The sequence below is a fragment of the Halichoeres trimaculatus genome, unplaced genomic scaffold, assembly GCF_033239565.1.
Source record: "Halichoeres trimaculatus isolate MK-OKI-2021-1 unplaced genomic scaffold, fHalTri1.1 fHalTri1_scaffold_8, whole genome shotgun sequence".
Classification (NCBI taxonomy): domain Eukaryota; kingdom Metazoa; phylum Chordata; class Actinopteri; order Labriformes; family Labridae; genus Halichoeres; species Halichoeres trimaculatus.
Window position 1 is genome coordinate 25,676,805 of NW_027437186.1, and position 24,471 is coordinate 25,701,275.

At 41.0% G+C, this 24,471-nt stretch overlaps 1 protein-coding gene across 1 annotated transcript in view; it reads right to left on the minus strand.

Annotated features, from left to right (window-relative positions):
- Positions 1–24,471, minus strand: part of LOC141794757 (protocadherin-15-like) — a 262,295-nt gene that overhangs the window by 218,611 nt on the left and 19,213 nt on the right. The window contains exon 2 of the mRNA XM_074675236.1: positions 7,974–8,029. The gene's annotated coding sequence lies outside the window, so the exon portion shown is untranslated. The remainder of the gene's footprint in view (positions 1–7,973; positions 8,030–24,471) is intronic.

The window sequence follows — 24,471 nt, forward strand, 5'->3', positions numbered from 1 at the left end:
TATTTTATTGCTGTCTGAGTTTTCTGCATGAGGAGTCATCCTTGGTGTGAAAAGGCTTTTAGTGGGCTAAATCTTTTTGGAGCACAACTACGCTGGATGGACATGCAACATCAGGTCGTGCATCACGGTGAAATAAAAACAACATGCAAAAGTACTCAGCATGTGTAGCAGTTTGCTTCACCTTGTTATCCAGCCATAGAGCTCTATAGCTTTTTGTGTTTAGTTTAACCAAACTCCAAAACAGGTTATGTCTCTGTAGCACTTAATATGTCCTCTTTGTTCACTTCCTCGCAGCATGGTTTATAAAGTTGGTTTGTTGATGTTGTTTTGCAAGTAGAATTGACATCTGGCACAAAAATCTACAAAAATCAAAACAATAGGCTGAAAGATACTACAACAGGAGAATGAAACTCAACAGCATTTAGCTTGTTCTTATAGTTTGTTGGCACTTTTCTGATTTTACAAGTAATCCTGTGCTCTAATGTTAATTTAGACGTATCTTTACAGGGGCTTTAGTCATGTCAGAACAAGGAAACTTGTTGCAAATTAAGTAAACAACTCTATTATTATTTCTCTAATACAACCTGACACTTCTTCTTTCAGTTTCCCTGCAGCTGTTTAGCAGTAGACAGTCCTGAGACATGATGTCTTCTGACTGTTCACATGGACTTATAGAACCAGAGGGGGTTGATAATTGGAACACATGGGGACCAGAGAACTTGCACCAGATCAGTTACTAGGAATCCCAGCGGCTATAGAAACCAACACAGAAGCCTGTAATGAAAATGTTCCCTCGTGCTGTTTTTTTCCTACCCTCTTCTTGCCTTTTCTTCTCCTGCTCTGAGTGCACCTCGGCTACCTGGAGGAGAGAGCTCTTTGACAGCAACCACAGGTTATTACTTTTATGACCAGGGGCAACCTCTACAGAGTCCATTAGCACCTGGAAGAGCGGTCGACTCCTCCACTGACGAGCAGACTTTCAACTTGAAAATTAGATGGGATCATCAAGTGCCTATTATCCATCAAAACTTGACACTTTGCAAACAAGGATCAATTGTGACAAAGTGAGCGCTCTGAGACGACACTGATTGGTGTCGGAGTTTATGCACAGAGCTGCAATTTAACCTTTTATCACCCTGTGCAGATCGATACACAGCAAAACCAAGGCAGTTAAGATGCACTGTGGTTTGTCTCAGGAAAACAGAAGATTACAGCTTGAAAAGAACCCTTTGAAAAAAAATTCCCTGGCTGTCGAGAGAAGTGGAAAAACAGATTTGGTTGTATAAAGATGTCATTGTAGAAAAAGGAAATGCTAAAATTCAGGTTTTATACATGCAGCTAAGTGCCAGTCTGTGGCAGAAAGGGTTTTCGTCACACAATAACATTTTATTTTATGAGGACAAAGCTTAATGGCACCTGCTGACAACCTTTTAATATCTCTTTTTTTACTTCTTTACATAATTTATACTCTTGCAGTTCTCTTTTGGCTAATTTTCTGAGTCCTTTTGTCTCTGTCGCTCTCTTTCAGACAGAGTATTTCCTTACATCTGGCGCTACAGATAAGATGCAGGAGATAAAGGATGAAGATGCCATAGGAAAGATAAGAGTCAGGACCATGATAAAGAACTAAAAGAAGACACAAAGTGAAGAGTGGAGAGGGATCAAAAGACATAAAGCATTCTACCTTTAAAGAATACCCTTGACCTGCATGCCCAGTATGCAGAAAACTGAATCTGCTTCACTGTACAGGCTCATGAGAAACAAAAAAGGGCTGTCTCGTCAAACAGGCCGTGACAAATCAAATGAAAACTCCTGAATGCAGCCAAATGTGCTTAGCCTACAATGTTCTCCATCTAGACTTCAGTGGGGACATTTTATTTCCATGAGCATAATAGCTGTGCCTTTCACAGGCACACACCTCATCTATAAAACCATTCTGTCATTTTCACCTGCACACACCCGAGTGGCAGCTGGAAGTTCATTTCTGTACTCGATTCTTTCTTGTTTCCCGAGTGTAAGAGTGCCCATGCATGTGTGTGAGTGTGTGTGAGTGTGTGTGTGTGCTTACAAAAGACAAAAAAAATTGAAGTCTATAAATGCCTTTAACTCAAACGATCAGACAGAGGTGACATATGACAAAGATTGGATTCGAATGTTCGTGCAGACAGACGGTTTGCGAGAGGTCCACAGCTGAGACGCCTAGAATACACCGGAGGCAGACAGGAGCGGTGACAGACAGCTGTCAGACGAGCAGTAAATGAAGTGCATTAGGAATCAGCTCTAATCACAGCTTTGGGCTTTGCAGCAAGGATTCCATTCTATTACTTGTCACATTAATGTGTCTCTAGAATATTCCATGTAAGCACGGACAGACTAGATGATTGTTGAGAAGATGTGCTAGAATAACCCGGCATGTCTTCAGTGCATGTCCTACTTTTGTTTGAAGTGTCTTGAAATGAAAAACTTTTGTTTTGTGCACAGCTGTAATGATCAACTACCAGGACTAATTTGACACCTCAAGTAGAAGTGAAATGCAGTTGATTTATCTCCTGAATTCGAAACTACAGAACAAGCAAAGCATAATTTACCCAAAATATATTTTGGTTAGCGATCTCGTGTTTGAGCCTCTGAGGTCTGGGAGGTGCTACAATGTTCCTCTGGCCAAATTCTTTTTAACCCAACGCGACCACCATTTTAAAAACAAGTAAGTGACAAATCCACAAAAATGACCAGAACTGTTTTTAATACTGTGTTTTATTTATTTAACTAGATCTTGTTTTACCTCTACTTTTATATTGTGTCTTTTATATGCTTAATGTATGACATTTTTTGGATTTTAGTGCTGTCTGTCTCTTGTGCTGGTGAGCCAAAGTCAATTTTCCACTTTGGTGGGCGATAAAGAAATATTCTATTCCATTCTAGCTTCCTTTCAAAAAGGAAGCACACTTAACAGTCTGACAATACTGATAATGAGCATTATAACCAACCAAAAGTTACTGTGAATGTGTTTAAATGATAGAAGTGAAATTAGAAAAATGTGACCAACAGCAAAAAAAAACAAGTCTGCCGTAAGCAGACTGTCATATTTTACAACTTTAGAGCAAATCATAACAGACGCAGAGGCACTAATCAGCAATTGATCCAAGACACACCTACAAAACTGATCAAATAGCAGCAGCACAGGGTGGATCTGTTTGGCAGATACACAGGGCTCGTCTTTGATACTGAAGTCAGGGAATCTACAGCATAACTTAAGTTGGATTATTGCATTCACAGTGAACCCAAAAATGTAAATATGTTAAACAGATAACCTAATTTAAAATCAACGCAGCTCTATTTCGCAAAATAAAGGCTGAGAAAGAGAACCACAAATCCTTACAGGCTCCTTCAAAATAAAACTAACTGAGGAACCACTTCAGATGCCCCCTCTGGTTAATGCGGCAAACAGTGGCCAATAGGCTGTTTGGGTTGGCCCTCTCGAGTTACAAATCTGTTATATTTGGATTCAAATATCCCAACACAAACCTGGTAGACTCACAGAAAACCTGTTACATGTTGCACACAAAGTCAAAAGTCACTTTGCTGCATACACACCTGGTTCTGATCACTTCTAGCCTTTGCTTTATGCACACCAAGCCAAGGCTCCACTTGGTGGTCTATGTAGGAATTGCAGCCAGAATCTTCACAATGCTGTGTAACTCACAGAATAGTAAATTACACATTTTTGTCTCCAACAATAACTGTCACATCATTAGTCCACATAAGTCTGACCATCAAGTTATCTGAGAGTGACTTCCTGCTCAGATTTAGCATTATGATGTGCATGGCACTTTTACACACAACTTGTCAACAACAGCCTGAATCAAACGGAACAAGCTCAGCTGTTTTGTTTCCATTTTGAAAGAACAAAAGAAATTAGGAAAGCACAACCTACAACTCTTGTTAATAATTTTATGTTTAAACCTCTATTTCCCATCCCATTCTCTAGCAGCTCACAGAGCTCAATGATCAAGCAAAGTGACTGGTTTGTATGCTGGGTATTTTACAAATATATCTTATCCTAAACATAAGCTGCTCCAAAGCAGGTTTTTTTTCTGTATTTGCATATCTGCAAACACATTCAACCCCAAACCTCAAATATCCATGATCATAATCTGCCAATGTGCTGGTCATACACTACTTCATAAGACCTGAAAGGATGCTGTTCAAAATGCTGATAAATCGTTTTATGAAAAATACATGCTGATTTCAAATTAAATGCCAGAAAACATTTCAAGTTTTTAGTCTTTTTTTGTAACAGGAGTTTTGCATGTGTAATTTGATGTGAAAATTGTATACATTTTAAGCATGCCAATACAAAAAGACAAATTCCATGACAAGTTTTGTAGACACAGGAAAACAACTGGAGCATGAGAACCCAAAAAACACTTGATATGTAGAGACCGCTAGGTCTGTGTGGGTCAAGAGAGATGAAACAACTTGTAGCCTTTACACGGGACATCCATTATACGGGAAGTGACAGGAAAAAGACATATAAATTTGTATTTTAACAGCATGTGAGGCTGAAAAACAACATGATCTAACATATCTTCGAATGGTATTTGAAGAAAGACCACAGGGAATTATTACATCTGACTAAAAACAACACCCACTGCTTCACATAGAAAAATGATTTAAGAATCGTTTTCTCAATATTCAGCTATTTGTTCTAAGATTTAGCATCTTCTGGCATTATCTGTACAAAATTCTGTCTTTAATAAGTTAACACATACAACAGCTAACAGAATGACTCAGAAATGATTAAAGAAATGTTGTTGCTGTTTCACAGTTTGCAGCTCTGTCTATTAGAAACTGTGCCGACATAGACATAATAGAAACAAATAATGGCATTTAGCAGGAAAGTAATGGACTTTAAATTAGATGTATTAGCATAATAGAGATATGTTGTGAATTTATTTAACTGGCAAGCTGTGGTTATTTTAATGCTGAATTTATCAGTGATGGCAACAGAAGAAGATAATAATTTGATTTCCTGCTAAAATAGGCAATATCCATAAAACACCCTCTGCTTTAAGAGACTAAATCGCTATTTAGTATTTTATAGTTCTGTTGAAGTCATCATGATTATTCCCTTACCTTTACCAAAGTGCTCTTGTTGCCCAAACTTAATGACAAGCATTTAATGTCATTACAGTCCTGCACTTTGTACACCCACCATCCGCCCTGCCACCTCCGTATAACTCCAGCAGGGAGAGTGTTGTTCATTAGTCACTCTAAAAGTGTCCTCTGTGACCAGAGCCCAGGCAGCAATTAAGTTAGAATATAATTCGGAAATCAATTAAGAAATTTTCGATTCCTAGGAGGCGAAGCTGTGGCAACATGTACAAGAAATACAGAAAAGGACCTGAAGTCCCCTGAGCACAGACATTCCCTGAACACTCAGCTGACCTTCACAGGTAACACAGAAACATTTTTTCTTGGTAATTACATCCCGCTGTGAGCTCTGCCCCCCAAAACCTTTGAATCGTAAGTTTCTCCAACCTGTTTAAACTGACTTCCAGGTGACCTGCAGGTCTATGTAGTGCTGGTTGCAACAGTCTTACACACATACATACACACACACACCGAGGGAAAAAACAAGTTGTCAGGCAGAGCAGGCTCCCTGAATGGAATGTGCTCTGCCTAGTGGAAACATCCAAATGAAGCTGGAGATGAGTGAAGGAACAATCATAAACATGGTGCAGTTTTTAACATCCCATTAAGGGGAGAAACTGTGCACTGATTACTGTTTTGTCAGGGGGATGCATTTAGGGCTTGAGCTCGGATGGAGAATATATTAGTTTACAGTGGAGCTGAGGAACAGTGCTGAACTGTACAGTATAAAAGCATCCCTCTCTTTTCTGTCTACCTCTCTCTTGAAGAGCCAGCAGGGTCAGAAATGATGAAGCTACAGTTCATAGTTGTGCTATGGTCCTGAGATGAATGGTACCTTCACTGAGCCCTTTATGCAGCAGTGCAGGCAAACAATAGTCCTCCAAATCAGGGATCACTGAACTGCAGCCTGACTGCAACCTCGGCTGTGATTTCACTGACTTATAAATATAAAGGCTAACCTGTGTGGCCAAAATCTGATCCTGAACTCTTCCACAGCTCCATGCAGCTCTGAAGTTTGAGCCCCTGCTTGAGCGAACATACAATCTTACCATCTGAACTCCATCAGCTCCATCTCCACTCTCCCTTCATGCTTCAACCTCTCTTTCAGCGTAAATCCTACGCTGTGGAACATGCCCCACTTCCTGCACCGCTGCCTCTTTAAATCTTCCATCTATCCTCTACCTCCTCTTTTTTCCTTCAACAGTCCACACACAAACTCTATGTGAATGCTCATGTGTGTGTAGATTACTGCTCCTGTTACTTCAAGTCAACACCAGGCTCTGTTTACATATCAAATGAATGGCAAAAGCTGGAAGTGTGCTGTATGTGAGGCAATCAAAAGAAAATTACACACACACACGCATGTGGACATATGTAAACAGGAAATTCAAATATTCAACATATGAGTCCTTATTTGCATGAGCTAAACACCTCAGAACACTTGCATCTGGCATCCATTAAAGGTTTGCAGGAGGATAAGCGTGACCGCATTAGTAAGCTTGGCACAATGACTTTACACAACATAAACACTGGCTGAAACTTTTAACAACCAGGTGTGAAAAACCACTTTTGTGAAAATTCCATCAATAATTACAAAATGCTCAGTCAAGTGAGGCACACTCCAGCGCACACACAGATATGCGCTTTACCGAGCTGCTGCTACCAAGCAGAGGACCCCAGAATCAATATTTAGGGTTTCTGCTCTGTTAATTGAAAAGCCATTATCATCAACCTTTGCTGCAAGTTTTGATTGATTTATTAAATGTTTTTGCCAGCCTCCGTAACAGTTTTCTGTGAAAATGAATTTCACCCTGCGGGAACAATAAACTCTTAAATTTTGCCCTTCAAGTGCCAAAAAAAGAGAATAGCAAACAGAATCATTCGGCCATTTAAAGTGTCTTCGAAATCTCAAGAGAGCAAATTGTGAAGAATCTTAATATGAAGGACAAAGACAGAAGTGCATCTGCATTTTCTGATTTTTGCCACTCTGATAAAATCATTTCCTGCCGTCTTTAGGCTAAAATGGAACCCAATATTGTATGTTATTAAGGCTTTTGCTCTCTCATTAGCATTAGCTCACAAACAGTCTACAGAAAACTGGACTTATTGTCGTTATGTAGCCACATTTATTAGCAAGGAGGGCATATCAGCATATAATTTGGTTAGGATATTCTTGTGATGTTGGTCTTTGTTTGTGCAAAAATCTATGATGTTTTGATGGAGGGTGTGGTTGTGGCAGCGGGTCAAACTATGATGATGACATCACATCTCATTATTAAAAAAGCCTAAAGACATAACTCTGGCATTTTTACAGATGTCAAAACATCACCTACTGGCAGTAAGAAGCCATCGCCTCTATAAAACCACTTAGGATGTATTAATTTTGTTCATAGAATTCAAACATATTCACCATCCTGTGTAGCTGAGTCAGTCACCCTTCCTCTACAGTCGACTCAGCCTTACACGATCAAACGAGCAGTCCACTCTGATGGAGGGATACCTTAAATATTAACCAAGCAGACTCTGGCCAAGCAGTTTTATGATGGCACAAGGCTTTCCTCAGACTTGGAGCATCAACCACTGTCCAGGCCGTCTATCTAAGAGGCATTAATAAAACATTGCAAAGCAATGCTTTAAAAACCTCGCAGTCCATCCTGTCTGAGTCAGTTCATCTCTGGGATGTCCAACTATAGCCCATCAGAGGAAAGCCAAAGCAGAAGTTTGCACTACAACATAGGAGAGAAACCACTGCACACATGTGTAAAGCCGATGAAATACATAAGCTGAAACCAAGGGGATATGATAAAAGAAAGACATACCTGGTTTGAGTTCCTGTGACCACACCACATCTCGCCTTTTAGTGAAATTCACACACCTGGAAGACAAAAAGATGGAAAATGATACTTAGTTAACTCACTTTCTCAGAGATCAGATCATATCTTTCTTTGTTAATTTTCTTTTATTGTCCCACATTTTCTGACTGTCTCAAAACTCCTCGGCCTTGCATAGCTCAAAAGACCTGTAAATGAGTTTTATGTATTATGAATGGATGTAGAGTAGTCTTAAACTGTAAGGTGTTATTAATGTGATAGACCTTTTCAAATTTCTAGCCCTTTTTTTTCAAGAAATCATCTTGGCAGGAAAATTTGTGCAATCAGCTGTTTAAATCTGATTCAAGTCAACAACATTTGATTTCACTTTGTGATAAAAAACTATGTTAACCCTGAGTTAGCATTGAGATTAAAGCAGGATGATTGGCTTATTTTTCTGCAAGATTGTGCTTTACATTATTCAGTTTTATTACCCCACTGTGTAAGTATTTGATTGTGAATTATCAAAACCCTAAAACAATAGTAAATCGCCTGAACTAGAAGTCTGACAGGAAAAGGAGGAACAAGATCCTGTCCTGCAATGGAAATTGGGCTGATTTTCCTCACAAACAGCGACAGTTTGCCTACCTGTTAGCCAACTCATAATCTCAAAGAACAGAGTTATAAACCCATTCCCCACCCATACAGTGTGAGCCGTTAGCAAAATGAGCTATTCAGACACAAGAAGTTTTTGTCTTGGCTGCAACAAATTTTATTTTTTGCTTTTGATATCCATTTTTTGTGTTTTGTGCGTGGTTTCCACATCTTTCAGAGCCAGCCTCTGGAGTTTTAGCTGTTGCTGGCCGCTTGTGGATGACACTGAAATAAAATGTTTACCAACCACATGTTCTGGTGGTAACTTTACTTTTCTACTTTAAACATATATTTATTGACTGAGACTAGTAACAATAACAAATGTGGCCCAATTATAAAATCAATAATCAAACTATCTGTGTCTGTGATCTGTATTTTCATCTATCTAAACTTAATTTCAGTATAGGTCCAATAGTTATTGAACCGCATTTATAACAGAGTGAAAGGACCTGCAGGAAGCTTCAGGTTCAGGTAATTCTAGCAGCATGAGGAGACCTTAAAACTCACAGACTTCATCAGAGTAATCAAACAAATTAAACACTCGTTTGATGAAACTCCAGAGCACCGCAGAGAGCAAAGCAATCTCAAACCAGCATGCTTTGCAAAGTGTTGAAAACACCACTGCAGGTTTTTGCGGGGCAAAGGAAAACGTGGTACATACAGTATTTCTACCAGATACAAGCTCAATAAACTCTTTGATTTATTAAAATAAATACCAAATGTCAAGTTGTCATCACAAATCCCCGAGTGGAATCAGTCATGTCACTATGAAGAGGAGAAAGGCATTTGCTTGCATTACGGCTGTTTGATGGAGGGTGAATTATACATATTGAGCTCGCTCTATAAGATAGATTTACTCAGGAAATGTATCAAGGCTTGCATAAAAGAACATCATGCTGTGCTGGCATTGGTGTGTGTAAATTTCGGCAAAAAAAGCAAGACAGAGACAGAAACGAGAGAGGGGAATTAGAGAGGAGGGAGGCAGCATCAGATTTCAAAGGGAGGTGCATACAGCATAATGTGAGTAAGTGTGAGCTATGGCTCCGAGGGAACATGTGGGAGTGGATAAACACATGTCTCAGATGCCTCTGCAGACGAGAGAGAGTATATGCCCCAGTCACGGATTGCTTCCCAAAGCACTCATTTTCGCTTCATTTCCCGTTCCATCCTTTAGTAATGAATAGCATTCATCACTACATGGATGTGTCTGAGGCCGCGTGCAATGAAAAAAAAGAAAGAAGAGGGTGAGGAAGACAATAGAGAGACGAGTGATTGTCTTCCTCTTCTGTGATGACATGCTGGACTAATGAAATCCTTTGGCTCAATCATAATGGCCGACAGGGTTTTGACGTGAAAATCTCAAATACCCTCAATCGTCTCACACGCATGCTGTCAGAAATGGACAGTTGTTAGGGTTCAGCAATCAAAGAAATGGACGTAGATAGAAACTGTTTCATTCTAGCTTTCACCACTCATGTTTAGCTCATGTAGTCTGGTGACAGCTTCAAGGCAGTTACTGTCACCACTGACCATGTTTCTGATTCTACCCCCTCTTCCTCCTCTTCCTCCTCTTCCTCCTCCCTCTGTGGTTCTGAGGACATGATGCCGCCTGTGCTGCACTGTGCCACACAGCTTCTGCCTGGATTTCCCTACAAGCTTAACAGGGAGTGTAGCCCTCTCATTGTTTAGCACTTCAAAGAGAACAAGAGAAAAGAGAGAAGAGCCAGAGAGAAAAGACAGAAAAGAGGGAGAAAATGATAGACATAGGGTGAGAAGGGGAACATGAAAAAGAGAAAGGCAGCAGAGGAACTGAGAAGAGGCGTGGGAGGGAAAATATGGGAGATATAAAAAGTGAAGAGGAAGCACAGATTCAAGCAGGACACAGTGAAAGTTTATTAGGTTATACTCCAGCTAACTGCACTCGTGTGACTTATTTGCAAAGAGGCAAGGCCTCATATTAAAACTGCTCGGGTTCCTTAAGGCCAGTGCTATTTTTAACGCTCCCCAAATAAAATTAAAATTAAAGCCCCATTTGCTGTTTTGTTTTTTGGCTATCTCAAATACAACTGGCAGTTTCTAAAGTGCACAGCATTTCTGTTCAGGCCATATGGTGTTTTCCTCTGCCTTCAGAATGGCTTCTCCCTGTGGCTGTGGTATATCCGCCACCAACACAAGCGTCTCTGACATTTAAAAAACTTGTCCAAGGGCCAATAATTTCTCATACCTTGACAATCAGCTTGTCGTTAATCCCAAATCCAGAAATACCAATTCTCTGTCACAGCCCACAGCGGCTCAAACAGACACAAAACATACTCTCTGAAGTCTGCATGAGACGCAACAGGCTCTCAACCAACTTCTATATAAGCCCAGTGATTATCAGTGGCAGACGCCTTTAGGTCTTGTTTCAAGACCAATAAAACCCTCAAAAGGGGAAGGCCTCTGACAATGGATAGGTCAAATAACACGTGGTCATTGCACAGGTCTCTCAGTTCAAGTGACTTTTACACTGAGTCCAAGTCCATGATGACACTAAAAGTCAACATTCTTCATCTCTAACCGCACAGTCAGCCCCTATCCAAAAGATATACTGATCTTAACTGCCCATAATTCTTCAGTAATAAAATGCTCATACGTGGATTTGGAGGACAACGCCAGATAGGCTTTTGTGTCCAATTTTCAGACTCAATTTTGATTCTCAAGGTTTCGTTTCAATTCGATATTGATTTGGGGAAGGCTACTTGAAGGGAATTAAAAGGTTTAAACGGTCCTCATTTTTGATGACTTGTCTTCATAAGAAATTTCATTGTGCATCTGTGTAGATGCTAAAAAATAGTAAACAGGCAGTGTTTACAGAGCATTTCAACTTTCTCCTGATCACTCAAAGTACTTGAAAATTTAACAAATCACATCCAAAGTGCAGTCATTAGTGTCTTGCCCAATGACACTTTGGCATGTGGACAGCAGGACCTAGGAATGAACCTGTAACCTTCCAAAAGAGAAATGACCATGGTATCAAATGATACACTGAGCCACAGCAACCCTTTGGTACGGTAGTTAAACTTAGTTTATGGTGCCAAACTAAAGAGTCTTTCCAATCATACTACTTACTGACTCACACAAATCTACCCATTTTCAAAGCTGCTCCACCAGCCTAGTCCCTGTTGTTGTTTGTCTGAGCTTAGCTAGGCCAATTTCTGCTTGAAATGTCACCTTCTAGGTAAAATACCAATAAAATACCTCAATACATTTTTTACTCCAAGGTATTAAAAGCTAAAAAAAGATGCTGACTTATTTCTTTTCTATTGAGAACAGCAATCTGCGACAAGGATAAGAAAAATTAGCTTGTTGATTTTCATGGGAGACTCTAAATGAGAGTTGAGTGTCTTGACATAAACGTATTGTCTTAATTCAAGAAACCTAACAATTGCATTTCTCCCATAAACTTTCCCCAATGTGTTTGTTCTTTTCTTTAAGATACTCCAAGGTAATGGTTATATAAAAATAAAAAAACAACTTCAAAATGTCTTGCAATAAGAGCCTCCAACTGTGCCTCCAAACACTTCCAGCAGTTTTCTTTGTAGAGGACTTTCTCCAGGGAAGGCAGGCTTGTGTTCTTCAGTATAAGTTGAACTAATTTATGGACCGAAAGAGAACAGGAGTGAGAAAAAGCTGCTTTGTGGAGGTAATGAAAAATTATTGGTTGCATGAACTTTACCCATGGAGCTGTAAATTACCTGTTTCAGAGTGTGGCTGTTATGATAATGAGGGGACATTAGAGCATTTCTGCTGCACTAAAAAAAAAAAAAACGTCTGCATAGAGTCACAACTCAAGGAGGACTTAACTTTAAAATACAACTTGAATTTAAATCTTCATTCTTTTGTTGCATTTTGTCAAAGTATCTGGTGATAGAATGTCACAATTTCCTTTGTTCTGTTCTTTAACTCCTACATGTTTCATGTACATCCTATGATATAAGGACACATAAGGATGGCTGTGTGACTCATCCCTCCTGAGCCTCCTTGTTTACATATAGGGCCTTGTTTACACAGAAGCACCATCTCAAACAGCTTTGTGGTAAATCTTTATGATGGCAGATTGCTTCTTTGGTATGCACTGGAATCATTGCCTGTCTGTCCACAGTAAAAGAGCTTCTCTATCTGCAGAGGGAGCAGCGCACAGTTTGTTAGTTATGATATGAAAGAGCCAAATACAGCATAATCGAGAATGCAGTGCAAAAACAATAGGTGTTTGTGTGAATGATCGTAATGAGCAGGAAGATTATCTTTATAGGCCAGGCTGTGATTTTTTTCCTTTTTTTGTTTGTTTACAGTTGACACTTATTTACTTTGTTTATCATAAACCTTTGTTTGAGGTCAAAGTTATGAACAAAAACCACAAGTACCAATATGCTAGAAGCTGTTGTGGTGCATTTCATGAACCTAGAAATAGGTTACATGTTTCATAAATCTAAATGTTACATTAAAACAGAAAAAGAGTATCTTTTTTAATATTTTAGGGAGTTGTTACAAAATCATTTCAAAGTGCAATAGTTTTTATAGCATTGGGTTTGGAAGACATTAGGGATGGGCAGTTAATAACTTTGGCAACTGCTCTTTATACTCTTTGAACAGTGTCTATAGCTAATGAATGTGACCACCAACTTTAGCCATGTATCCAAATAACTGGTTTTTAAGCATTGTCTCATCTCAGGCCTTACACTGGGATCAGAAGACCATTAAATATTACAACCCAAATACAACCAGCACTGGTTGACATATTTGGGGTCTGGGAAGCCTATCTTTGAGGCACTGTTACCCCAGCATTGCATTTCTAAAGCTGTGAAACCCTTATTCCTGCCAAAGAACATGCTGGACTGCTGGAAGAGTTAATTGCTTAGTACAAAAGTGCAAATTTATCTTCCATCTCGTCTTGCTTTTTGTGAAGACAATGTTTTTTGCCAGCCAAGTTAGCTGTGCATAGCAGTTCAGCAGTAGTGTGCATCTATTTTCCTGACAAATCTCTTAGTGAACCTTTCAAAGACTACAGCAACCTCAATTACAAAACTAGCTGATGCTGCACACCTAGCTTAGCACTGGGACTGAACTACATTTGGACAGTGTGTGTTCTTGTACACCTTTAACTTATGAAGAAACAAAGCACAGCTGCTGCTTGATTCAACATTCGAACACACATTGTAAGTTTAGAGTAGGGGGTCGGTGAGGGATCACTAACTTTCATCAAGCTGGGTAGGATCTTAGAGTTGCAATAACAGAAAAATGTTGGCCTATTTGTGACCAAGTGTAATGTGAAATGCTGCACGTAAGTCAGCCAAGACAAATAGGGAAAAAGAGGAGCAAGTCCATACTTTGTTTAAAGACATTCACCATTCATATTTGATGTCCCATTTAAGATGGGAAGGTGGACTGCTGTTCTGATGTCATACTTGTGTCTTCAGGTTGAAAGCCATCCTGACAACTATTTAATCAAGAAACTCGATAACATTAGCATCCAGGTACTACAGATGTTAAACTTAAGGTGCTTTTCGACCAAAAGCACCAGAAACTTTTAGTTAAAGGGTTTTTTTTTTTCTTTAAAGAACTAAATAGTTAATGTGGGACATTTTTGTCTGTTTCCACTGAGGCTATATTATATTGCTAATTGATTAAAAAATCTCCAAAGTAGACTAGCAGTATTACATTCAAAATGCAAGAAGACATTGTTTTCAATTCCATTTTGAAATCCACAAGTGTGTGTATCCTTGATCAATCAGAAAAGTTCAGCGTTCAGGCCCTTTCCCTGAAAGTTCCTGGACCTTTAGAAATCACTACACACCAAACAGTGGCTTTCAGGGGAGAGATTAACTACCCTAGAACTAGAATTAGACCCTGGTACCTGCTGATGAAAATCAAAGAGTTCCTCAAAACATCCTTGGCCCCTGGGGAAAGTTCCTATTCTTAAAGGAACCTGAGAGGAGAGGAAGGTGTGTTATCAATGTAATATACTGTACAGTCAATGGCTGGAACTCTGACATTGTTTCTCTGATAACAGTATTTAAGCTCCCTACTTTTAGCATGAAGTTGGTGGAAAATGACTAGCATGTAAATGTTCTAAATTGGTCGAGCTCCAAATTGGTAGAGCTTATTTTGTCTTGCAAAGAAAGAAAAGAATTTATGAATAAAAAAATAAACAGGGCAAAGAATGTCCCCATAACTAATGTCTACTGAGCACATTGCTGAATCAGCTTAAGTTGAACACCATTTACAACATTCTTCTTTTTTTACCCTTCTTATTAAAAAAAAGGAAAGTTGGTATGGTGAGAAAAGCATGTGGGAAAAGGACACAGGTTGATATCAAACCTGATCTGCCCTCTTTGAGGACTGTAGGCTCTATACAATGGGTTCTAGCCCTTGGTCAAACTGTGTGCAGTTTTTCCTTTTTGGAACACAGTATCTCCTGATTTTTCTAAATCTGTATGGAACTTATCAGAGTAAATCAAGGTCCTTCTGTTACTGCCCACAAATTCAGTCACATTGCTTACAGTGTGACATTTGCCTTCATGAGATCATTCATCAGTACTGTCAGCATGAGGTGCTAAAAGCAGCTCCACTTTATGAATATATTTAGCATGTGACACTCACCATCTGACAGCTCTGGACCTGTGATGGTAGCCATTAAGCTGAGGTATTCTTTATTATTAACACGTGTCATGGCTGATGTGCTTTAATGGAAAGAAAAAGCCATTGAGACACTCTCTAATGAGAAAACATCCAGTCTCAAACTGCCAATCTGTGGCAGCAGTACGGACAGACTGCGGTAATGGAGAGACAGGGACGTCATCCAGTTCTGTCCAGCAAATCCCGTTACACCTAACAGTCGAGGTAAAAAGACTAATGCAGTTTATTGAGTTTTATCTTATCTTTCTGAGCAGCACAGTGATGATCAATGATGGCTGATTTCCAGAGTCCAGAAAGCCCATTTCAGACTCAGGACTGAGCTGAAGGTCTCATCACTTGCTGCCTTCAATATGATCAAGCCTTAAAACTGAGTGTACACAAAGACTAAAGAAGGTAACTGCACTCTTAGAACTTCACTACAATTAGACACTATGAACTACTTTGGAATGATCAACTCTTTTTTATTGTTAACACATTTTTAAGTTTATGTAAAGTCAGATATGGTCAATGTAGAGGAATGCACAGGACTCAGTAAGCTACATTGAAGGCTAATGGTAGTCAGTATTTACAATTCTTAACTGGAAAGTTTGGCCCCTCTACTTCAACTTTCCCTCTTTGTGTTCTTGCATCAAATACACTGATGACCTTAGAAGCACCAAGAAAATACTGACAGTAACAGGGCTTAGTTGTAACTTTGGTGTAATTGGAAAGATTAATGAGTGTTCTGTGGTTTTCTTTTGGTCCTTTTTTGGATTTTATACCGACTTTTATGTCCTTTCCCCTGAAGTGTACATCATCTGTTGTGATTTCGCTCAGAGGGGGAACACTAGCAGCCTCTGCTGTCCTTATCTGCGCCTAAAGTGACACGCTGTGTTTACTTTGATTTCTTTGCTTTGGAAGAAGGTACAGGTATTCTTGTTTTAAAGGCGGTGTGTTTATTTTCTGATTTCCTCTTGTTACTTTATATCCCAGTGCTTTCTTACTTTGGCAATACCGGCTGCATTGATGTAGCAGATAAACTGGTATCTCTACTTATGGTCTCAGCATCTATGATGTGTTTCCTCAGGCAACATCAAGAGGCATCCCTACAAGTATTTGATGGATTTCCAAATTTTAATTGATTGAATTGGCAAACTTAAACAACCGACAGAATGACGATTAGCCATACTGTGTGTTCAGTGTTTATAAGCATATGTCACAGAGCTTAAATGGAGAAAATGATCAATTTTGCTCAGCAGGAAATAAAGAGAACAATGCAAAAACACTACTTTGTCTGCTGTGCATTGAATCCAAGATTATCTGACACAAAATGACCGACTCGATGAACTGATGTATACATAATCTTAAAGGATGAGATTATGGTTATTTTCAATCAAGTATAACTGTGTAAAGTGCAGTTCACAAATATTGCTGTGTCCCATGCAGGCACATTTCGCACAGCTAAACAAATAAATTTTGGTTTTAGGGACTTTTTGTTAACTTTTACAACACACTACTTTCAAGTATTTTCCGGAAGACACTGCACACTCATACTTGTACTTGCTCTGGTGTCCATGTGTGTTGCTACACGGTGAACAATTAGTTGATACTGGAGACATACTGCTCTTGTGTTACTCTTATACTGAAAGATGATCATTTAAAATCTGCAGGTGGTATTTGACACTGTTAGCACAGGAGCATGCTAAGAGGTCAATGTCTTTGCTTCACTTCAGCCTCTTTAAGTCATTAATGAATCTCAGGGTTTTTTGTACCATCTAGACATCCAACCAAATCTCCTTTAAAATATGAATTCAATAAGCCTCTTAAATGAAGATTACCTAAACAAGATTCTCCAGGAAAGCTATTACCAGCACAGCCACAATGAAAAAAAAGTATATACATGGCCTTGTGTTTGGTACAGTATTGTTATGAGAGTGAACTGAATGTCTCTTTCGTGAAGGATGAATGTCCATTTGAATTGCATGGGGGCCCATTGAAAATTCATAAAGAGGAGTTTCAATAATCAGAGGACCCCAGCTCACCTACCACACTGTGATTGCATCAGCACTAATTATTGATGACCCTACCATGCAGGAAATAAAAGACCATGACCTGGCTTCACATAATAAATACACCATCACAAAGCTTACTATCTGTAAATTGGTGTTCCCATGGTAAGCTCACGTTAACACAAGACCTCTTTCTGACCCACTACAAAATAAAACAGAACAGCCATCAGGTGTGCATGTGCTGCTCTACTGTACTCTGTAGATTCACTTGAATAAAACTTGTGCTGAAAATGTTGCAATCTTTAACATACAATCTTGATGTAAAAAAGCAGAGTTTAGAGACGTTTTCCTTCAAAACATGTCCAGGAAAAAAATAATAAATGTTATGCTATTGATTTCTCGTTGAGGCACTGGTGGCCTTTCCAAAGGTGGCCCAGATTTTTCTCCGGCTTCTGCAAATGAAAATCGATTACAGGAAAACCATAAACATAAATAGACCACAGCGATTTCTCTAACGCTGGACTGAGCTCCACTGTATGAACTTTAAGGTCATAAAGGAAAACATTTATTAGCTTGGCTGACACGTCCAATTTTGCTGGGTAACCTATCATACTGAACAATAAGGTGAGAAACACAAGCTGCTGAATGGGAACACATTCAGGAGTACAGGAGTACAGAGAATGGACTGTGTGCCTGATACAAATAATTGATATTTTGCACTTGGGATGTGTTGTGCTGGCAATATTTTCTTGGAAGGATTTAAGCTGAGCAGAGAACCTGAATGAGGCCGACGCAAGCAGACAAAGTGATGGAATGTGTCATATTCCCTTGAAAACCTGACAAGCATTATCCATGGTTCACCTTCTAATTTAAGGGGTTGGTCATGCTCTATTTGGTGATGTGGAATAAAAAGCGCTGTACCTTTATGTAGCCTACCTTGAAAGCAAGAAAGAGATGACTTCAACTGAAACTTGACATCAGCACAATCCCACATTTCACAGCTAATTGACTTAGATCACAAGGTGCGTATGGCGACTGCACAATTGTGCTGAGTGCCAATAAAAACTCTGGTCCTCTTTTTTTTCTCATTCAGACAGCCGTTAATGAAGCTTCTGGCACAGAGACGGCCTCTTCATCATCAGCCTTACAAGTGCAAACAAGTGCCACGTGGCACTTTCTTAAATGTCACTGTCATATGTTGCTTTGATAAAGGCTATGCTCACTGTATGCTTTTGGGAAATAAATGTCATCCCTCTAAGGAGTGCTGACATAATAGTATTTGAGGCGGTTGTCTGGTTCGCCTACGGCGGAGAGGTTCGCGTCCACCGCTGCCAGGTATATTCCTCTGCAACGTGAACTCTTTACCCAATAAAATGGATGAACTCCGGATGCTTGTTTCGCGGGAGAATGACTTCCATTCCACGGCTGTTTTTGCGTTTGTGGAGACGAAACTGACGGCGACAGTCCCAGACGGGGCTGTACAGTTAGAGGGTTTCTCCGCATTCCGCTGTGACAGAGACTTCGCGGCAGCTGGGAAGTCAAGTGGAGGTGGATTAATGTTTTTTGTGAACAACCGCTGGTGTTCTGATGTGACAGTGGTGCAACAACACTGCTCTCCTGACATTGAAACCCTTTTCATCCTCTGTTGTCCATTCTATTCCCCCCGTGAGTTTAATGCGTTCCTCCTTGTGTGTGTTTACATTCCTCCGGATGCTGACGTCACCGCAGCAGAGGACGTACTAGGAGAACAGCTGTCGGGGGCGGAACGTAAATACCCGGACAGTTTTGCTGTTGTGCTTGGGGACTTTAACCAGGCTCATCTGAGTCGGGCTCTCCCCAAATACAGACAGCAGGTGACATGTGCTACTAGGGGTGGGAACATTCTTGATCACTGCTACTGTACCATCCGGCAGGCATACCATTCTGTCCAACGTGCTGCTCTGGGCAAGGGTGATCACCATCTCATCCATCTGATCCCTCGCTACAGGCAGAGATTAAAAATATCAAAACCTGTAGTGCGGAGTTTCAGGGTGTGGTCCAGTGAGGCAAGTGAGCGACTCTGTGCCTGGCTGGAAAATGCGGGCTGTGACCAGGACTTTGTTGAGTGGGCGGGGCCTATGGCTGGAAATAACCTGGATGAATACACGGACACTGTGACATCATTCATCAGCCTGGGCGAGGAGGTGTGCGTCCCCCTCCGCTATAGGAAGATCTTCAACAACGACAAGCCCTGGTTTTCAGCCCATCTCAGGAGGCTGAGGTCGGAGAAGGAGGTGGCCAGGCGTAGCGGCGACGTGGCCTTGTTTAGGCGAGCCAAGTATGTGTTTGCCAGAGCGGTGAGGGAGGCGAAACGCCGCTTCTCGGAGAAACTGCGGCAGCAGCTCTCTGAGGGGAACTCCTCCTCCGTCTGGAAAGGCCTCAAGACCATCACCAACTACAAGACTAGGTCCCTGCAGGCGTCTGACAACCTCCCCCTCGCCAACGAGCTCAATGAGTTTTACTCTCGCTTTGAGAAGGAGAGTTTCCCCCCTGCCCCCCCCCCCCCCGGCCACAACCACTCTCCCCTTCCCCACCCCCTCTCACTGTCACAGAGAGAGAGGTTAAAATGCTGTTCAGGAGCCAGAACCCTCGGAAGGCGTCCGGCCCGGATTCTGTCTCCCCCTCTGTCCTGAAGCACTGCGCTGACCAGCTCGCCCCGGTGTTCACCAACATCTTCAACACCTCGCTGGAGCTGGGTCAGGTCCCAGCATGCTTCAAGGCCTCGACCATCATTCCTGTCCCCAAAAAGGCCAAGGTCACAGGCCTTAATGACTATAGACCCGTCGCCCTGACCTCTGTGGTCATGAAGGTCCTGGAGCGCCTTGTCCTGGCCCATCTGAAGCGCATCACTGATCCTGTGCTGGACCCGCTGCAGTTCGCATACAGAGCGAACAGATCCACGGAGGACGCCGTGAATATGGCTCTGTACTACACACTTAAACATCTGGACACTACCGGCAGCTATGCCAGGATCCTGTTCGTCGACTTCAGTTCGGCCTTCAACACTATTCGACCAGCCATCCTGGAGCACCAGCTGTACCTGCTGCAAGTGCCTGCCTCCACTCGCAGGTGGATTACGGCCTTCTTGACCAACAGGTCTCAGCGGGTGAAGCTGGGGAAGAGCATTTCCAGCTCTAGGTCCACCAGCATCGGTTCCCCACAGGGCTGTGTCCTGTCCCCACTACTGTTCTCCCTGTACACCAACAGCTGTGTTTCCCTCCACCCGTCAGTCAAGCTCCTCAAGTTTGCGGACGACACCACCTTAGTGGGCCTCATCTCCAAGGGGGACGAGTCAGCCTACAGGAGGGAGATCGAGCGGCTGCGAAGCTGGTGTGAAAATAACAACCTGGAGCTAAATGCCCTTAAGACAGTGGAGATGGTGGTGGACTTCCGGAAGGGCCCGGCCCCGCCCCTTCCCATCATACTGGGTGGTACTCAGGTCGGCTTTGTGGAGTCCTGCAAGTTCCTGGGGATAGTCATCTCCAGGGACCTGAAGTGGGAGCTTAACATCACAGCCCTTCTGAAAAAGGCTCAGTAAAGGCTGTACTTTCTTCGGCAGCTGCGGAAATACAGACTGTCGAGGTCCATGATGACACAGTTCTACACGGCCATCATCGAGTCCATCCTCACACACTCCATCATTACCTGGTTCCCCGCTGCAGCTGCAAAAGATCTCATCAAGCTGCAGCGGGTGATACGCTCTGCAGAGAGGGTGATTGGCCGTCCCCTGCCCTCCCTCAAGTCCCTGCACGACTCTAGGGCGCTGAGGAGGGCACAAAAGATCATGGCCGACCCCTCCCACCCTGGCCACGGGCTCCTCAAACTGCTCCCCTCTGGGAGAAGAATGCGGCAACTGGCGGCCAAGACAGAGCGCCACAAAAACAGTTTTTTTCTCTCAGCCGCCAAGCTGCTCAATGACTCTGGTTTCCCTTTTCCCCCTGACCCCTAGGGACATCAGCAATATGTTGCACTACTGCACTTTAGTTCATACTATTTATTCATTGTTATTTCTGCACGGTGTTTTTCGTTTTTGTATTTGTTTGTTGGTTAGTGTGAAAAAATTTGAATGCACACTGTACGTTGCCAAAGCAAATTCCTATGTGTTATACACAATGGTAAATAAATGAATCTGAATCTGAATCTGAATCTGAATCTGATATCCGCTGGGAGATCTGGTAAAAGAGTCTGAAGACAAAGCAGAAGGTTGATTGCTCCACTAGTCAAAGAAAAACATTTTGCACAGCTCAAAGACAATGAATAATTGTGAGATTTCCAGCTAAACTAAACAAATTGTGGCATTAATCAAAAAAACACATGCACCACACTGTTTTCAGAATGCAGTTTGCCGTTTGCAGCTCGTACCACCATGGGATTATTTAAGACTCCATCTGCAGTACACTGTTTGTAGACTGTGATGAGGCTTGTGTGATCCTTCTGTGACTGTGTAAAAGTCTGAACGCAATCACTGGAGGTTTCAGCTGAGTGCTGGCAGGTTGACAGCCAACGAGCACTTTGACTGCACAAGCTCCAGAATCCTTTTTTTTTAACCTCCATTGCTGCATTGTTGCTCATCCATCAGCCTGAATGTGGCTAGTAGATCATCCTGGATACATAAAAGTACCCTTTTCCAGGAAGAATTAAGTGATAAAATTGCAAAATACAGTTTATTAATCAGTCATTGGAGCTGTATTTGTGCGAAAGTCCCAAACAGGAGTTCATCCACAAATCAATGTACGGGCAACGCTGTCAAACGGTGATGAGTGAGAGGAAGCGTAATTGGTTTTGAAACAGTCACCACACCTGCTACACCACTCAGAAAGTGATAACCTTCACAACGGGTTACAAGGTTACTCAGCCATTTGCCCCGTCCCCCAGCCTGCCGCTGAATAATGCTCTGTCAAACTTAAGGAAACATTTGTAAGAGGCCCCTGTTGTGGGTGTTATGAGAGCGGTGAGAACTGTGCTCGCCAACTTTGCTTTAGGATGCAAATGGCAGTTTTGGTGTATAAATAGCCTGCCGGCGTCTGCTGTTATCGGAGTTGTCAGAAGAATTCACGAGGATGGAACACAGGGGGAAGGATTAGACGGGAAGGAGTGCAGATTCTGGCACACAGTTTGATTCGGTGTCCTCTCTAATGGATGTCCTCAGAGTGGAGAGCAGGAAAAGACTAGGGGAATATATAAAAAAGTACAAAGACAAAGCTCACTGCAATATTCTAACAGCCAAACATGGCGTCAAAACTATTATTCCAGTAGCATTGTACATTTTTAATTGGAACCTTTTAATACTCTACTTTCAATACTAGTGATGGGTGCTGAGGATTTAGGTGAACTAAATGATTAAACAACTTTACAACTCAACACCATTTATTAATACTTTTAACGATATAAGCCCAAAATCCAGTCATATGTTGTGTCTAAGCTTTATTGCAACAACCAACTAATCAGGGCTGCAGCTCCTGCTAATGAATGCTGTCATAATGCCATGATGCTGTACTACCCAGATGTTAACAAGCACAGGTGACAGATGGATCTTGTAGCATGTGCGGCAGTATTTTGATCTGAAAAAAAAGAGATAAAAGTTGTATGTAATCTGTGACACAATAAAACACAAATTGCCTTTTCTTTTTAAGCGTGTCGTTAACATATGCACATTTGGTAATCACAGCCATAAACCAGTCCATGTGTTCTTTGAACAGCAAGTTCAGCAACAAACCTTTGCCAGAAGGTCTTTCTTGAAAAGACTGAACTTATGTAACACTAAGGATGTGAATTAAGTTACCCCTGGAATGTGTTGAGTCTAAAACCACAGTTGAGTCAGAAAGCCCCGATGCCACCTTCCATAGGCTGGCCTGGATAGTTTGCAACCAAGACCTCTGGACAACTTTGTAAGCAACACACTTTCAACAGCAATGGTTACCAAATTGACCAAAAGGATAATTATCAAAGTGATTATGCCAGTTTAAAAAGAGATATTTTAGAAAAATGATTTTAAAATAGAGACAGTATAGATGTCTGGTGGGAAGGAGTTTTAAAAGCAAGTGGTAGAGCAGTTGCCCTTGCAGCGGCTGGGCAGGTGGCCGGCGGAGTGAAACCATGGAAAAGACGTCAGAGTGCAGTTCTAATACATAATATGGACTTACAAACTGATTTCAAACACACAATAAAACATATTAAACATTTAATTGAAACCATTCTTCAAATATTACAATCAAAACAGTAAATGGTTTGACAGTCCAACTATATCATCATTTTCTCATGCATTAAACCTCTGCCATGACCTCAGTGTTGGACAAATAGTTCACCCTGCAGCATTTGTCTACATTTTCATTCAAAAGGATCACAGTTGGTGATATGCTGAACCATCAAAAAAAAAAAAAAAAAGGATAAGACTTTGCTGCAAGAACTATGCTACTTACACATGTTTAGAAAAATTCTGGCACAATACAACCATAAAGCTATTTCTACCAAGGGCACCAAGAGCCACACAGAGTAGCTTTAATTTACCATTTTTAGAAATTGTTTATGAACCATTAGCCCAGTTGTTTAAGTATATACATTTGCTACTTGTTTGCCCACATCTTCAACTCCCAACACTTTCGGTGTCTCTTCAGTAGTTCTATCCATTAGATATAGCTATAAAAATGTGCAAACATGTACAAAGTGTTTGATTTACTGCAAAATAACAGGAATATAAATATGTCATAGCTATTAATACTTTCTTTTATATTAAGCCTAAAAGATCTTTAAGTATAACACTATGATTATATTAGAGGAAAATGAACTCTATCTGCGAAAGCTCCTTGAAGAAATGAAAAAGAGACCACCAGGAAAGAAACTATATGCAAGAGCTAAACCTTAAATAACCCCTGACTTTATAAGACATAAATTTGAGGGACACTGACTAAAGAGTAAAGAATTTCACGAAATGAAACATCTGACCCATATAGTTATGAAATAGTAGCAAATCAAATCCCTCTCTGGGTAATAGTTCATCTGCTTTAACCTGCTGCAGACATTAAGTAATCCTCTCCAGAGACAGCGGCCTTGACTTTTAATGTAAATCCACCTCAGTATACGGTTACAGTTTATTTCCAAACGCAATCTGTCTTGAGCTCCTTTTTACTAGATAAATCTGGAGTATGACCCTG